The 19,408-nt window shown below is 36.4% G+C and overlaps 1 protein-coding gene across 4 annotated transcripts in view; it reads right to left on the minus strand.

Moving 5' to 3' along the window:
• Ptp99A (Protein tyrosine phosphatase 99A) overlaps nt 1-19,408 on the minus strand; it is an 874,937-nt gene that overhangs the window by 547,986 nt on the left and 307,543 nt on the right. The window lies entirely within an intron of this gene.

Consider the following 19,408-nt stretch of genomic DNA (forward strand, 5'->3'; position numbering starts at 1 on the left):
ACAAAAACCCCTATGACACCGTGTGTAGTGTTTGGAGCGCAAGATAACTCTAGAACGGATCTGGCGATTCGGTCTAAAATGTGGCCTTCCTAATGTTTTGTGCAAACTTACTTTAAATTCGAAGATTAGCCATATCGGTCCACTCCTCCAGGTACCTCCCCCACAAAAGTTCAAAAATGTTCGGAAAAATTGTGCACACGATAACTCTTTATGGGAGTGACCAATTTGGTCCATACTTTACACATCCTAATATATCTACCAGATATAGATCAGGTACGCATATGGACTGTATTTGTCCACTCCATCGGGTACCTCCCACACAAAATTTTGGATAATTTCACTTTAAGACATGCTCTCGAATCACGTTAGTTTTTTGTTGAAGCAACTTGCATTCGCTGCCTCAATTACGACAGTAAGAGTTTTTTCAGGGGCAAGTTCATACTTCTTGAGAAAACAGTCCGAAATTTGTAAGAAACCCCTATGGCACCATATGTAGTGGCTGGAGATCTCGAACCGAATACTGTGTTCGTCCACACTTTAGATATTGTAATATTTCTTCGAATATTAGATGAAATTCGAAGGTGGTGCTTATAGGTCCACTCTTTCCGGTACCTCCCCCACAAAAGTTCGAAAATATTCGCCAAAGTGGATCTTTAAATATTCTCGAAACTTAGGTTATGTTCAAAATTGGGCCCTATCTGTCCAATCCTTGTGGTACCACCTACGCAAATGTTCAATATTTTTGTGTGGTTAAGGGTCTGTTCGAGGATCCCTTGGACATTTTACCGAAGGTTTTCCTAGTGGCCCTGTTTACAGGGATATATGTTTTTCGTAGGCTAATGTGATAAAAAAGCTCTATCTGTCGATATCCCCTCAAATTTTTGTGCTTTAATTCTATCCATACTTTAGTCGGTGCTGAAATCAAATGAAGTCAAAGGGTTCCAAGTCATGGCTGTATGGCGGATGAAGCATCAATTTCACGTTTTTTCCGGCCAAAAAGGAGCTGGTGTGAATCGATGTGTGAGAGCTCACATTGTCATGGGCACAATGATTTGTCTTCGCTTGTTCTTTTTTCGAATTTCTCTGAAGACTTCAGCAAACAAATTGTAGTGCACCACTCAGAATTAACCTCCTACGTTCCTCAAGCCGTATTATATTCAGTTTAGGCGAAGAAACAGGGGAACAATTTCTTCGAAGTGTTTTTTCAATGATATTCTTTCGTTGGATTCGGCTCGTCCTCGAAGACCCCCATGATCGAGTGCTGTTTTGTTTCGGGCTCATACGAGTAGATCCAAGATTCGTCTGTGACGATCTTATTAACGTCGTTTGGAGCATCGCGATCGTATTTCTTCAAACTTTCTTTGCACGACAAAAGCCTTTTTTGAGCTAACCTTTTGTTCTCGATTTAACGAGAAACTCCCATTTTTACTACCACGTATTCACGCAATATCAAATGTTAGTTGGTGGAAGAAATGCCCAAGGATGCCACTATCTCACGTTATATATCATTGCGATCTTCCATCACGAACGCCTTAATTTTTCTGGCACAACGGTCGTTTTTAGATGACTGAATTCATTAAAACAGTTTTTCATAGTGCTATAGGATGGTCCTTTATCGACATACAAATATTTAATTTGATCGATGTACTCTTGCCGTGATTATCCACGTCAAAATTTGTGAAAAATGAACGAACGAAAATGTTCACAAGTAAATTCTATGTTTTTTTTGCAAAGTGATTTTTCCTAGTCCCTGTTAACAACACAATACATGACCGTATGTTAAACTGTCCATTCCAAAAAAAAGTGTAAAACTCTTTTGGTCCCCTATATATCAAGAAACAACAGCAGTGGGGAAGAAAGCCTAACAAAAAAATTTACTGTCGTGTCGTGAGTACACATACCGCAAATAAATTATGAATGATTGTATAAATGTCCTTAAACTGCACTTCGGTCAAAAGTTTGCTCTCCATTTTAGCGAACAATTTTGAAGTTTCGTATGTGGAACTCGGAGGAGTAGTCTACCTCTTCGAACATAACCTAATTTTGGATAAAATATTACGAGAACTAAAGTTTGGACATAATCCAAGAGGAATAAACCCATTTATTATTTTGATGTTCGCCTTGCTGAGGCAAAATAAATTTTTATGAATTCATGTTCTTCCTTAAACTAATTTGTAATATTTTTCCTCCGCAACCTTTAAATACCCAAAAACATTCCTGCAACATTCCCAGCTTAAGGCAAGCTAATAATTGAATAGGACCTTGAAAAAAATATAATAATCAATATACATTATTACATCTTTGTTGCTGTAAAAACAAAAGCTATAATTACCAAAAGACTTTCTTTTACAAACTTGTGCGAAAACTTTTACTTACACTGTCCTTCAGTCAGAGTCGCTGCCTTCAAAAGGACTTTACAAAAATTAAATTAATAAAATATGTTAACTACAACAACAGCAAAAATCCAATGAGTGTTAATATCTGGCGGCAAAAGTGTAACCACAAAAAGCAATTGTGAAAAAGTTTCAAAAAGAAGAGAACAAAAAAAAAAAATTAACGAAATAATAATAAAGGACAACAGCAGTGGAATGAATACCTCCATGCACATCCACAGATAGCCTAAATACAAACAATGAAACTGTGAACAATGGCGCTTTAAAGCGCTTGGCAAAAAAAAAAACTGAAAATTACTAAATGAAAACTGACAACAAAGAGACAGCCAGCCAGCTATACAGGCAGGCAGACCACCAAAGCATGAACCAACCAACCAGCCATTCAAGCAACTACCAACAATAACAACAAAAATGTATCAACTAATTATGGACATCACATTTTAATGAGTCTGAAAACGCCGACATTTATGCGAGAATTATTTTAAGTTTAACACAAAATTTAACCAAAACGAACGAAAGAAACAAAGAAAGAATGAAAACACAAAACATTGGATGCTGCTGCCGCTACCTCTGATGATGCCGCCTCCAGCTACATCAGTATTCACATCACCACTGAACTTAGTGACCGGCATAGTCGCGCTATAAACGACAACAAAAGATGAGCCGACAACCAAAATTTCCATTGAAGAAACAAAATCAGGCCACCACCACCTAGAATAAGAACGCGACAAGAGATGGAAAAAAAGCTAATGTGGAACAATGATGCTGCTCCCTCCGCCAACCATTTGCTGCCAAGCGAAATTTTATTTGGCGGATGTGATAATACTGGTAATGGCGTATGACAGGACGAGGACCTTTCTCTGTACAGGAGAAAACATAATAACACCAACATGTTGTATAATAAAAGCAGACACGGTATTGCTAACTCCACTAATTATTTCCACATTATGCAGGCGATTTCACTTTAATTATAAACGAAGGGAGTTTCTCTTGTTTTTTTTTTTTGCCACCATTTTTTTGTGTTTTTAGTTTTTGAAGCAGGACAACACCAGTACTTATTTAATAGACATGCACTTATAGGACAAGACACGTACACAGCTAAATCCTTATTTACAGTCAAACCGGCAACAAGGACAATGTTGTCATTGAGTAGTGCGAAGTTTTGTTCATGTGAGTAAACACCACGAGGTGGGTTATTCACTGAACGAGGGAAGTATACTTATTTTAGCTACAAATGGTATTTAATTCTAAGAGGGCTTAAAATTGATCTGGCTGCTTAATTAAAGCAAGATACTGATTTGAAAAAAGGGGGAAATGCACCATTTATTGGAGCCGATTTCTGAGTAGTAAAAAATAATTCCAATCAGAGAGATTGTATCATAGGAATTTCAAGATCCTGCGTGGTGTTAAATCGTGAGTTACGCTCCCTGGGCGAGACTCTGGCTACACAGTAGTGGATATATGTTTGTTGTCGCAGCAAAGGCATTTCGATATGGCCGAATTCACTATCCCATGTCTGAAGGGATGGAGATTCGGCACGTACACTTATCTGACATTGCTTGGAATAACTTTGGGCGACGCTTTATAATCTACAAAAATATGATAGTTGTCATTCACACAATATAACGGACACTACCCTATATGCAATAGGGAGCGGACTACGACTTGATAAAAATCACTTTGCCAAAAAAATGGAATTCACTTGTGATCATTTTTGTCCCGTAATTTTTCACAAATTTTGATGTGGATAATCACGGCAAGAGTGCATCGATCAAATTAAATCTTTGATGTCGATAAAGGACTATCCTATAGCAGTATGATAAACTGGTTTAATGAATTCTTTCGTGGCCGAATCTCGCTAAAAACGAAGTTCGTGGGAAAAATGCCGTGCGTGAAGGGATAATGAAAGATCGCCATGTTACATAGAGGGATCCTAGGGCATTTATTTCACCAAATAACATTTTATGTTCATGCAATATCAAATTTTATTAGGTGAAATAAATGCCCTTGAGGCAAGAATGGAGTTTTCTCCTTATACCCTAGACAGACGGCAGCGTTAATTTGCATTAACTGTCTTAATTCAAATTAATTCGTGCATTAACCACATTCTTAATGCACAAAATCAAAGGAAATTTAAACTGAATTAAGGTATTTCAATATGGCAATGCTGTAAAAGAGAGTCCATATTCATGTAGGAGAGAGAGCATATTCATGCTCTGAGACACAATTTGCATTGAAAATCAATTGTCTTTTGTCAAATTTCAATGTTTAAGAAAATATAAAAGGAAAACAAATCAGAAATTTTCGCGTTTCTCTTAAATAAGTAGTGGTCTTTCTCGAATAAAATAGCAGCTAATCGTTTTTCGCTCCTTCTATCAAATCAATTTTTAAAATTTTTATTTTCACAAGCATTTCATTACCCACCATACCAATTCTATCGAAAATAATATCTTCTTCAAATATTCCTATAGAGTTTTGCGACATTTTTTAATATTAAAAGGACTAAAAAATAGCGCGAATAAATTTAATTTATTTTTGCATTATCGAGGTGAAAAGGTCAATGGTAGAAAGTATATTTGTTTCGCATATTTAGGCGAACTTTTGTAAAACTGTATGAAATGGTCTGCTGGTTACAAACAAACAACACAAACAGCTGTTTCATAAATGCAGAAACTATCGTCTGTCAGGGTAAAAAGTTAATTCAAATTAAGGAATTTTTAATGCAAATTAACTCTCCCGTCTGTCTAGGGTATTAGATCCAGAAAAACTTATAATGGCTCAAAAAGGTTCTTGTCGTTTGGTGCAAAGCAATTGTAAATAAATTCGATCGCGGTGCTTTAAACCACGTTTATAAGATCGTCACAGATGACGAATCTTGGATCAATGCGTATGAGTCCGAAACAAAACAGCATCGATCGAAGATGAGCCGAATCCAATGAAAATTGTTCATGGAAGAAGAACTTCGGGGCAATTGGTAGCCTGTTTCTGTGGCTACACTGATTATGTGACTAATATACGGATTGAGGAACGTAGGACGGTTAATTTTGAGTGGTACACTACAATTTGTTTGCCTGAAGTCTCCTGAGAAATTCCAAAAACGAACAAGAGAAGAGGAATCATTGTGCACCATGACAATGCGAGCTCACATACATCGATTCAAACCAGCGCCTTTTTGACCAGATAAAACATGGAAATGATGGGTCATCCGCCGAACAGCCATGACTTCAAACCCAACGACTTCATTTGATTCCCACACACCAAGAAAAAAGGGCGTAGTCAACCATTTTCGTCCCCAGAAGATGCTGTTGAAGCGTTCAAATCCACGTTTTGGAGGTGCCTCAATCGGAGTGGAAAATGTACTTCAACAATTGGCGTAAGCGCATGAAAAAGTATAGAAATCATGCTGGAAACTATTTAAGAAAACAATAAAACTATGTTTGATGGTAAATATTTGTGTTTTTATTGTTAGGTCAAAAAGTTAAAGAGCTGTCTTCGTACTAATTCTTGTGGATGAAAATAGGTTTATATAAATAGTATTATTCTTCAGCTGAATTATTGCTGTCTTCACATCATCTTAGCAGGGCACACTCAACACCATCTTATGGGATTGAATCTGCGGTATCTTCGTCGTCGTCCTTAGTATTGGATTCTGTTTTCATAACCTGAGCATGCTTAAATCTGTTACCAGATTACCTTGTCTCTACGGTATGATTTTCCCCCTTCCCATCAGTTTGATGTTTAAAACATTGATAGAATCCTTTTCTCCCTCGTGATCTACGCCTTGCTACTGATTGCAGAGCAGTCATATATGGCATAATTTTCTCTTCGGTATCAGCACAATTATGGACGTATTGATTTTGCTGTTGTTTGCATAGAGTGGGCAATACCTTACCTCTGTATTGATATGTTATCGGCACGATTAGTGATTTCTTTTATTTTCTGAAAAACCTGGCCAAAAATCGAAAAAAAACAGTTGTATCAATTTACACTAAATATTGTCAAATATTGTTTATAGGAGTCTACTGTGTGTAGTTGTGCAAAAATATGTACGATTATTGATTCGTAAGTGGGTATAAAAGAAGGTTCAAGTGACCCTATTTAAAAAAATCTCAATATTTAAGTTGTTTATTAAAATCTTATAATATCCAAAATAAACAACGGTTTTAATTGTAATGAAAGGTATGTGAATCGTATTTAAAACGTTCAGTGTCGCGAACGAAGTGCGCGTTTTTTAATAATTGATGTTCGTGTTTGTTGATTTTTTTAAAATCAATTTTCACAGAAAGCGATGAAAAAGTTATAAGTAAGATCGAGTTGGGATGTGTACCTTATCATTTCATAAAAAGGGAAGAGTTTTTTTTACCAATTTCACTTTTCGTTTTTATGTGATATTTTGTCTTGCTTTTATATACAGATTTTCTTTGAATGCCAGAATATAGTATAGGGTCACGTTCTGGCGTTTGGGTATAATTTAGAGTTTTGATGTATTCTAGTAAAATTTTATGGCGAACAAATTTCTAGAATATTTTGATCAGATTCCATCACATTTTATAGAAGATTTCAAAGATTGTTAGAAAAAGGGACTTAAGGGGTTAATTTTATTAAGAAAAATATTCCTCGCATTTGTGTCAGTAAAGTTGCCAAAGACATTATACACCTAAAGTGCAAGGATTCCAAGTGATCTTAACTCAAACATTTCCTAAACTGTAGAAATGGTAAAAGCTTGCAACCCTATTTTAGTTTCCTGGTATTTTGTCAAAATTGATACCGATATTTCCTTTGTATGTAATACAAATAGAGAGAACATGTTGTCTTTGACGCCATTCTTCTAAAATGATGCTTTGTATGACAATTTTGCCAAAACCCATATAAAGTACGTCCTTAACCCTAAAATGTGTTTATAATTTTGCATATTTCTGGAGTTTAAGTAAGATATAGAGTTTTGGTGTATTCTAGTAGAAATTGACGGCGAACAAATTTGTAGAATATTTTGATCTGATACGATCTCATTTTATATGAGAAGGGACCAAAAAAACCCCTTTAATGACCGTCTAGAGGTTAAAAAATACGAAAAATGAAATCAGGGACCCGAAAAACATAAGAACCTAGGGTTATGTCTAAATCCATTCTAAATATAAGATTGCCCAAAGAAAAAAACTCAATGAGAAGTTTTTCTTAGGCAACCTCACAGACCCCAACTAAGGTTTTTGCAAAACAAGACAAACCTTCTCCACTGTCATGTGTCGTTTAATTACCACGAAGGTAGCAAAACCATTTTTTTTGGTTCGCTTATTACAGCAAAAAACCAACAATGCCAAATTTTCTCCTCTAATAACTTAGTTGTTTTAAAATATTAAAACAACAACAATGGGATTAAAACAACAACAATGGGACTAATTTGAAAAAACAAAATTGCAACAGCTGTCCCAAAAAACAACGCCACTAATGTTTGAATTATTCTATTCGGATATAGATCGGGTTCTCCCTACACAACATCGGTTCACTCCAACACAAAATTTGGAAAAGTGAAGTTTAAGGTTTTTTTTGGGGTCGTTTTGAATTTTGATCAAGAATATATAGTTTGTGGGGTCTACAATGATTATTTCGAGTAGTTACAAACGTAGTGACAAACTTAATTTACCCCCATCCTGTGGTGGAGGGTATAAAAATCCGCAACCTGTAGCAGGTTGTTTCTAATTGGTCCAAACTTTGCACATCGAATTTTTTTATCCAGTCATGTATCAGTGGCCCGCTTTACGACGGTACATTATTTTGGTCGCAAGTCCATACATCCTGATATGATGGTCTAAAAGCTCCAAGAAACACTAATGGCACCAATAAAAATGAAAAATCCGCAACCTGTAGCAGGTTGCTTCTAATTGGTCCAAACATTGCACATCGTATTTTTTATCCAGTCATGTATCAGGTTGAAATATGGGTTATATCTGTCCACTCCTTCGGTTACCTCCCACACAAAATTCGGAAAAAATTAAATTTAAGAGCATCCCTCGGATAGTTTTTCTTTCAGTAGGTTGTCCTTGCGGACCCTTTACGACGGTACATTTTTTTTTCGGGTCACGTCCATACTTCCTGAGATAATGGACTAAACGCTCGGAAAAACTCTATTGACACCAACTAAAATGGCAAATCCGCAAGATATCTTTGCACATCGTATTTTTTTATCTAGTCATGTATCAGGTTGAAAAATATCGGTGCCGTCCTTCGGGTTCCTACCACAAATAAATTGGGAAAAGTGCAGTATTGGACTCATCTCGGATCTAGTTGACATTTTTGCGGACGGTTGTTATCATGGTCCCTATTACAACGGAACAATTTTTATACTCTCAGCATTTATGCTAACGAGGGTATATCACGAATATTGTCAATTATTTCATATTCCATTTCAGAAAAAAGGATAAAATTTTTTCGTGCTACATCAACGATTTTTGATATGTAGGTAAAGAAAAAAATTCCCAGTACGAATCTGGCCGCGAGCCAATTTTTGGTTGTTGCGGACAAAAGTTATGGCGCTTTTATTTCGCTTTTTAAGAAAGAACATTTTATAAAAACGCTAATTATTTTAATGAGCACAATTGTTACAAAAAAGTTCTGTCAAAGTGACTTCAGCGAGTAGATTGCAAAATGTTACACAGAATTCGCGGAATGTACATAAAATTGATAAATTATTGAACATAAGTCAACTTTTTTCAAAATTAAGACCCTTTTAGTGGTCATAAAATTACATAAAAATGTTTTCTTGATCAAAACTTCACGACGATTCAAATGAGACTACAATCATACAGATTGGTGTTATAGTTTCTATGTTACAGCCAAAATAAGCACATATTTTGGTGAAAAGAATAATTTTTTTTGTTTGAAAAAATATTTTTTCACATGCATTATGTATGTAGTAGAAAATATTGTAAAAATCTATAGGAATACTTCCTTCATTTTGCTTAAATCTCCCAATAAAATAGACGGATTTTTCTTTATTGACATTCATATTAAAGCTTTCCCATTAGGGAAGGTAATTGGGTTGATGAGGATATATCTCAAAGCTTCTGAAATGGAAATAGAGGTCAAATAACCCATTTTAATTTATATGCATTTTAAAATACTTGTAAGTCGAGTAATTATCAAAATCATTTTGTCCGCATGTGATTTTCATGTACAACAAGACCATGTCTATTAAGTTGTGTATATTTTTCGAAATATAATTTGGACGCTAAAATGTAGCATCGGCTGCATCTTAGCATTAAAAAAACTATAAAATATCGCTAATTTGCGCAAAGTGCATACAATTTTTGTCCGCATCCGATTTCAGTGTCCACCATGAAAATCTACATCGTTATATATATATTTCAAGGCGATCAGTAAAGAACCGTGGATGTAGCATCACACACTATTTTTTGGGATAAAATGAATGTAGCTTAATTATCAGTGAAGTTTTCAAATCTCTGTTTCCGCTTAAAGGAAGATGCTGCACTAGTTTTTTCATTGCAGTGGAAAAGATCCGCTGAAAACGCGATAAAATACGCGATATTTTCAAAAACAATTTTAGGTGATTTTTCTACTTTGGAATTTCTCGTAACTCGCGTTTTAGTAGATGGGTTTTCACGAGGAATGATTTATTGGATCCGGAACTTAAAAAACTAAAATGTGCAATGGAGTACGAGGTATTCTAGAGACAATTGCAATTATTAGACCCTACAAATATGATTTTTGGAAAAATGTTCGCACAAAATTTCCGTATTTGGATGCAGATTTCTATGAATCTTTGCAGACTACATTCACAATATACTTATCAAATAACTCAGAATCGCAAGTACTGCAATCCTATATATGATTTTTTGAAAAACCTGTTTGCGGAATGAAATTAGAAGAGAGAAATGTGGTTTACTCAAGAATCGAGAGAAAACAAAAATAGACATGTTGGCTTCAACCCATTTTTACCAATTTTTTAACATAAATATAGCCACAGCTTCCACGCAAGTTACTATTTAAGGCCAATATTTTTTGCCACGTCCAAAAACATTTCATTTTATCCATAAATATTTAATTTGTATAATATACAATCACAAGTCGCGTGTTCTAAAAGGGTAAACCTTGGCTTCAGCTATGTTACATTTTCAAAAATATTGGTGATATACACTTTCATACGGACAAAATGTGCCTCATCGAAATAATGGTTTTAGACCCCAAGTATGTTTGCACGAAATCCGTTTCAGTCAATTTGGAGTTGATTTAGCCATGTCCGTCCGTCTGTCGGCCTGTCTGCTTGGCTGACTGGAGCGCACGATAACTCTCGAACGGATCAACCGATTCTGTCCAAAATTTGGCTTTCGTAATATTTTGTCCAAACTTAGTTTAAGTTCGAAGATGGGTTATATCGATCCACTCCTTCCGGTACCTCCCCAACAAAAGTTCAAAAATTTTCGGAAAATTTGTGCGTACGATAACTCTCGAAGCTCTTGTAACCGATTTGGTCCATACTTTTCACATCGTGAAATGTCTACCCGACTTACATGATTTTTCGATATGGACTCAATCGGTCCACTGTTTCGTGTACCTCCCACACAAAATTTCGGATAAGTTCAGTTTATGAACTGCTGTCGAATCGCTTTGATTTTTGTTGTAACAACTTGTATTCACTGCCCCTATACGACGATACAAGTTTCATCAGGGTCAAGTCCATACTTCCTGAGAAAATAGCCTGAAATATGAAAATATGTGTAGTGGTTAGAGCCAATTCACATATGTATGTAGGCTGAGGGTATATCTCTGTCGGCAAAGCCGACTGATACTTTTTTACTTGTTTTCTGGAGTAAGACCATACTTCATGACATAATGACCCAAAAGCAATCATTTTTGATGTACATATGTCAGCACCTACAGTTTAAAAACATAAGCGGACGAATGGTAAATAAGGAAACACGTGGTACATATTTACGAGTATTATAAGGCATAAAATAATTTTTTTGCTTCTTTTTGCTAAAAGGCTGAGGGTATTTCTTCGTCAGCACAACTGACTGAAACTTTCTTACTAGTTTTTTTTCTTGTTTTTTGATCTGGTGACAGCTAGGTGCCCCTATGAATGTCAAGATGCTTAAATCTGCTGCTGGTATCTATCATGTTTTTGCCGCTCCGAAGTCTAACAGCCTCACTCCGTTGTCAGATGTTTAATTGTGGACACTGTATTTTATGAATGTTTGGCCAAAGACATTCTGCATTCATGGTTATGTGGTCATATATTTCTTAGGTGCTTGAAAAATATAACATTAGCTTGCTCGTCCTTGTCATCAGTGGGAGCATGAGCGCACAGTTCATGGTCCTTAAAATGTTTGCGGAGGTTGTCAACTTACCGGAGGTTTATTTTTCTTTGTTTTATCGTAGTTACGTACTAATGGCTCAATAACCCATGTTTTTTAGTTCACTACCTTAAACGGGTGTTAAAGGCAGTTCCACAGGATTAATATAAATCCTTGAATTTGCAAGGTCAGGATCGTTTTGAGACTTTTAAGATCCAACCGTTTATAGGTATCACTGCTTTACCGATGGGTGACACCAATATGTATTTATTTAATTATTTAACTTAAGCATGTGAACCTACATTTGTAGCATAACATGTCAAATTTTTATTCTGCTAGACAAAACACGCGATCCTCTCATCCTTAATATACCACCATCGTTTATGATTACAACATTGTAATATCATGTTATTGGATGATGTTGTTGCCAACATTGAAAAACAAAACAAAGCACTGCTTCGGTATTCGTAGCATTAAACAAACATGAAAAGAAAATGAAAATTTTACCAAACATGAACAAAAAACCAAAAACAACTACCAACAACGTTAACATGATAAGTTATAAGCAAGAAGGTTTTGGTATATAAATAGCTGGCTAAAGAGGGACATTGTATATACAGTTTGTTTTTTTGGCAAACTCTACATAACCTGCCATTGCAAGAGCCAGTGTTGGTTTTGCCCCAAAAGGCTTGAATAACACTTTGTGCGATAATAAAAAATCAAGTTAACCTGGTTATCGTTTTTTTCTGTTTTGTTCTTTCTGCAGAATGCACTGAAATTATTTAATGAATCTTACCTTGTTGTGTCTGTTAATGTTCAGTGTCGTAAATTAAATATACAGTTGGGAATATGCATATGGGCGTGCAGGGAGTGCATATGTGTGTGTGTTTGGTTTGGGCAAATACATTGTATTGTCGAAGATGTTGTTCCGAGGGCATGTACCAAGGGAAGGAGGGAGTCAAGAATGTAATACAAATGTTAACCACAAAATGTGTAATTGGTGCTTACATTAAATTAACTTTTAGATCATATTGTGTTAAATTTTGACACCTGTCTAAATTGCATTTGAATTGTATCAATTATAGTGAATTGAAGTACGAGCCAGTCTTAATTTACAAAGAACCGCAACTATTGACAAAAAATTCTTAAAGAAAAAAAAAGAAAATATAATCTTAACTGAATTAACAATTAAGGACAACATGTTTATACGGTAACGACAGTGTTAACCGTGACAGAATTTGGTAACACTGTGCTACACCAAAATTATGCAGGTGTTCTGATGCAACCATTTGATTTTGTTGGAGTCCATGGAGGAAGAAAAAAATTTGATTTCATTGTTGCTCTCCATTTTTTTAATGATGTTTCTTAGACTTTCAACTTTAAACGAGCATAACTTCTTTCCTTAGCAACGGATTTCTATAGCTTTTCCTTTAAAATAAGCAAATAATATCTCTCTAACAAGATATATTTCCTCGGACTCTAAGCTTCTTAGAAGATACCAAACGATATAGACATTTATTACTACAAAAGAGGAAATGAAGGAAAGTAATTAAGTAAGAAATGAAATAGGCTGAAAGTTAATTAGTTATGCAATTTTTCTTAAACGTATTATTAACATTACTTAAAATCATTATAACTAGAATAATACGCTCCCGTGTTCGAATTTAAAAAAGTACAAAATATTAAAAATACACCATATGACCAGACTCTATTAATATTTAAAGTGACTTTAAAATGGACTGAAGCTCAACTGGATTGTGCTAAGCAGACGAACTAAGATAACTGTTGGATTTTTTTTAATTTTTTTTAACTTTATGTCCATTACATCAATGAAAATGCCCACGAAAAATTAAATATATTGCTGTAAAAAGTACCACAGGAAGTACCTTCGTTAAAAAAAAAAATTTAAACGCTCGAACACAGTTTTAACTGCACTTTAACGAAAATTTCTACGTTTGTAAGGGAGGTAACTGAAGGTGTTGTGCGATATAGACCTTCATAAAATTTGATGTGCGTTTGGAAGGAATATTACGATATTTAAAGTTTCCGCCCAATCAGATACTCAATCGTTCTTATGAGTCGTTTATGTTGGATCTGGAAGGGTGGTACGAAGTGCAAAGTTTGGACGAAATCGATTTTAACCACGACTCCGACTCCGTAGTCGACTTCGTCGATAATTTGCGACACTATTAAAAATAAATAAAATATGTATGAGTTTTAATATTTCCCTAATATAAGTTGACTTTTTCAAAAGGTGTTCCTTGTTAGAATGTAATACTCAACTTCAAAACTGTCATACAAACCCTCACCTAATCCCATTGAAATTAAAACTAAGTAAAACTAACTGGGAGAAACTGTATATACCCTTTACCAAGGCGAATTTAAGAAAATGATCAAAAAGGCGAATTCATTTCATTTGCTGTCAAAATTTTTCCACGAAATATCCACAAAAGATAAAAGAAAATGGTTTAATATTCGCCACGAAGCTTAAATGAGGCGCTCAGCCCAAAAAAATGGCTGGGCAGTAGTAGAATTTTCTAACACATTTTGTGATTACCGACAAAAATCAGTAAACAAAAATGGTTATAAATTATCTAATTAACGAAATTTTTCTATAAGGTAGCAAACAAAATACAATTCTTGCAAAGTTCTACCGATAGCAACAGTGTTTCCAACTTTTATTAGTACTTTTCATTCCTAATTTTCCGGTAACCAAAAATTGAGTTACAGAATTCCAGATACCAAACATTTTTGGTCTATCTGTTCAAGTATGTGACATTGGCTTTCACGTGTGCATTATGAACACAAGACCATATTTCCTGTGGGTCACGTGAAGCTTTTCCCTTATTCTAGGCATACATGAATGACGTGTTAGTGATAAGTTCATGAATATCAAGACAATGGGTCCATTGATGTCTTTTGTAGTTTGACTGGTGTCGGTAAAAATTTCAAACTGCATATTCTTCCTTGTTAAGTCCAATTGCATCCCAGTTCTAGCTGATAAAACCACTTTATGTAATGCTACAGTCATTGCCTTTTTATATATTTTTTTTGTTTTGTTTGCAGTTTAAGCCAAAAACCTGTTCGGTTATGTCCACGTCTTTATGGTCTTAAAATCCATTTTATCGGCCAAAGTAACTTTGAAACGTGCGTGCTGTTGTGTAGCTGGCGGAGGTGACCATGTAATATCCTACGCATTTTAGCCCAGTCAAAATAGACATTGAAATAGCAAAAGCTCCCAAAAAACTGAATTTTGGTGGTGAGCTAAGGTTTGGCTTTAGAAGCAATGACCTAAAACTCCCCATTTATCCCATGTGTGCAAAAAAATTATTCGGGGTCGAAAGTCAAATTTTTACATTTTTCGGAGTTTTTCTTGAAAACAGTGAGTCTTATAAAAACGTGACTCCAGTAAATGTTGATTTTCCTCTAAAGAAAGGGGTATCTGTTCCCCCAAAAAAATATGTGTTCCCGTACAGAGATTGCGCTACCTATTAAAAAATCCATCAAAATCGGAGAGTGCTTGGCAGAAATATACCATGAAAAATTCATGTTATGCCAAATTAGGCAATTTAAGCCGCGGGAACAGCTCAAACGGAACCTCTCCGATTTTCTTGTATTTTTGTCCAAATTTTCGTTGGAGACGGATCCGTTTATCCATTTATTTGACAAAAAACACAGATTTAGAACCGGCATAGACCCGATTACTACAAACTGGCTATGGTTTAAAAGCTTATAGAAATACAACTGTGTTATTTGATTCTTCGAGCGTGATATTTCAAGATTGGTGACTACTTTTTAGAAGTCATAAAGACCATCGTATAAACAATTAAATATAAATTTCACTTTAGCTGGTTCTTGATATGTCTTACAGTTTTTAAGAAAAATAAAAAAAACTGAAAAATGCCCCCAAAAATGACCTTGATCTCGAATAAATTTTTTGCACACATGTCATCGATTGGCACTTTTAGGACATTTTTTCTAATGGAAACCCTAGACCTCCACCAAAATTAAGCATTGTGACAATTTTTGTTTTGTTTTTTTTTTTTTTGGTGACGTATTGTATGACCGGTTTTAAGATGACAAAGCACAGGATTTATCTTGGTCCCCCCTTCATCTCACGTGGACACTGACCTCCCCGTGGTGTCACCTGGGGAACTACCTTTAACACCCGTTAAAGGTAGTGAGCTAACATGTGCCGCACGTTCAACCATAAGAACGTTAAAAACTTGGGTTTGGGCGTCGGGTTAGTAACCCTCCCCTAGAAAAAAACAGCCTACTATGAAAAAACGAAAGAAAAGAAAAACAAACCCCTCTAAAGTTGACAAACCCCGCAAACGTTTTAAGGACCATGATCTGCGAATCTGCACCTGGAATGTTCGCACTCTCTAAGAGAAGGTGCAGTCTTCGCATTGACAGAAGTATTTGAAAAGTACAAGGCCGATATTACTGCCATACAGGAAATACGATGGATTGGGAAAGGCGTCACAACAACACCTAAAGGTGACGCACTGTATTATAGCTGCCATGACGTAAAGCATGAGTTTAGTTGCGGATTCGTAGTTAGTCGGAGGCTAAAACATCTGGTATCAAGCTTCACCCCAGTGAATGAAAGACTTGCTGCAATTCGAATAAAAGCTAAATTCTTTAACATCAGCTTTATTTGCGCTCATGCTCCCACTGAACAAAAGGACGAACAGACCAAAGATATATTTTACGAGCGCTTAGAAGAAACATATGACCGTTGTCCTGCCCATGACATTAAAATCATTCTAGGCGATTTTAATGCCAAAATTGGAAAGGAGAATATCTTTGGCCCAACAGTCGGGAAATTCTGTCTCCACAGTGAAATATCTTACAATGGTATGAGGCTTTGCAGCTGCAAAAGACATGGTAGTTAGCAGTACCAGATTTAATCATCTCGATATTCATAAGGGCACCTGGCTGTCTCCATATCAAAGAACAAGTACTCAAATTGATCATGTTGTGATAGATGGAAGACATTTATCGAGTGCGTTGGATGTACGATCATTCCGAGGCGCATACATTGATTCGGACCACTACCATGTTGCAGCAAAGGTACGAACCCGCTTAAACGTAGCAAACAAAGTACGAACAGACACAACACGAAAGTTAGACATCGGTAAGCAGCAATCACAACAGATAGCCACAGCATATTCCACTCAACTGGCCCAACTGCTTAATCAAAGCACTCCTCGTCCCGATAACATATCAGAACAATGGCAAAACATTACCCATTCCATGCAAACAGCCGCAAAATCAGTAGAGGAGAAACGTCTTTTTGCAGGAAAAAGAGAGAGATGGAAAGGCGGGAGTGTGAAAAAAACGAGATGTACAGGAGCCAGAATGAAGTCCGAAAATTCTACCAAAGAGTGAAACATCAAAGTGATGGCTTTGGAACTGGCACTTCCTTCTGTAGAGACCAGCAAGGCAATCTAATAACTGATACAGATAGTGTGCTAAGGACATGGAAAGAGCATTTGTCCAAACTGTTGGTATCCAATAGTAGCGAAGTCGACGAAGATACCACAGATCCAATCCCAGAAGATGGTATTGAATGTATACCACCCGGCCAAGATGAGGTAAAGACAGCAATAAACCGGCTGAAGAATAATAAGGCAACAGGAGCTGATGGCCTACCAGCCGAGCGGTTTAAAACCGGAGGCGACACGCTGATAAGGTGTATGCATCATCTAGTTGGCTTCATCTGGCAGGAATAACGCGTACCCGAATATTGGAACCTGAGCATCCTGTGTCCCGTCCGTAAGAAAGGAGATAAGACTTTATGCTCCAACTATAGGGGCAAAAGTCTTTTCCCTATCGCCTACAAGATAGTGTCAGGGCTTTAGACCTGACAAGTCCATAGACCAGAAGTTTACCCTGCGGCAAATCCTGGAGAAGACCCAAGAGATGCAGATCGACACCTACCACCTTTTTGTCGATTATAAAGCAGCCTTCGACAGCCCGCTGCGTTCAAAGGTATTCCAAGCAATGTCTGAATTTGGTATCCCCGCAAACCTCATTCGGCTTTGTAAAATGACTCTGACACAAGATCTTCAGTTCAAATAGGAAAGAAACTCTCCGAAGAGTTTTGTACCAAAAGAGGTTTCAGACAAGGAGACAGCCTTTCGTGTGATCTCTTCAACATCCTGCTGGAAAAGGTTATACGAGAGGCAAACATCAAAAGAAGTGGCACGATCTACATCAATAGTCACATGTTACTTGCTTAATGCTTATGCTGCTTATGTTTAAGCAATGCTTATGCTGATGATTTAGACAACATGGGCCGATCAGTAAGAGAAGTAACTGGTACCTTTATGAAGGTCGAAGGAGAATCTGCTAAACTGGGTCGGCGAAAAGACCAAATTAATGGTGTCGACGCGCAAATCGTCCATAGAGCTCGGACCAACTGTGGAAGTTGGTACCTAGTAGTAGTGGTAGTTAAAGACCTTGTCTACCTCGGCACTGTCATAAACACAACAAACAACATCAGTTGTGAAATAAGAGGAAGAATTGTATTGGCCAACAGATGCTACTATGGTTTAAGTAAGCAATTTAAAAACAAAGCCACATCTCGTCAAACAAAAATAACACTATACAAAACGCTGATACTACCCGTGCTAATGTATGGCTCCGAAGCATGGGTACTTGCGCAAGCATATAAGGCAGTGCTTGGTGTGTTTGAGAGGAAAATTCTTCGAAAGATCTACGGGCCGATTTGCGTTGAGGGTGAATATCGACGTCGTATGAACCACGAGCTATATCAGCTATACAATGACATGAATATAGTTAAACGTATCGAGATGCAACGATTGCGTTGGCTAGGCCATATCATAAGAATCAGCGATGATGAACCCGCTAAAAAGGCGTATGAATACATGTCACATGGCGATGCACGCAGAATCGGCAGGCCTAAACTTCGATTGAGCATACAAGTGGATGAAGAAATGAAAAGGCGTAGGAATATTAAGTGTGGAAGGTTGTAGCTAACGAAGGACAATACTTGAATAAGGTATATGGAACAACACTTATTATATATTCGCCTTTAACTTATTTTTTTAATAATATTCATTAACCCAATGTTTTTACGTCCACGTTTGTTATAGTCCTGGGTAATATGACATGTCCCTTTAGGATAAGATAACGGTATCTCGTAACTCGATTAAAATTTCCAATGGACAAAAGGAACGTTGATATACGTACAACTGTACTGATTTATGTGGTCGATATATAAGGTTTTATTATCAATATTTTCGAAATAGTGGTGTAGGGTAAAACAAAACACATGTGCTATGTGTGTATGGTGATGCTTGCTCCTCACGTTCGCTTGTTTCTTTTTGTTTTGCTTACATCAACAAAGAACAAATGTATTTTTTTATAAATTGTTTAAAAAAATGTGGCAACAAAGTGAACAAGGGCACAAAAATGAAATTGTTTTCAGTGCAAAAATAAAGCAACGGCAACAACAACAACGAAAGGACATGGCCAAAGGGAAAAGTTGTTGGGAGAAATTAAGCATTGCAAAAACTGAAGAAGAATTATATTTCCCTTACGAGACGTCACATTGTCATCACATGTTAGCCCAGTTAACAGTTGAGGCAGGTTCAACCAACAACATTGCTCAGTCATGCGTGCGAAAATAGTTAAAATGTTAACACAATACAATGGATGTGAATGTGTGTGTGTGTG

This window comes from Musca autumnalis, unplaced genomic scaffold (genome assembly GCF_047663935.1).
Source record: "Musca autumnalis isolate F117 unplaced genomic scaffold, ASM4766393v1 scaffold_1, whole genome shotgun sequence".
NCBI classification, from domain to species: Eukaryota; Metazoa; Arthropoda; class Insecta; order Diptera; family Muscidae; genus Musca; species Musca autumnalis.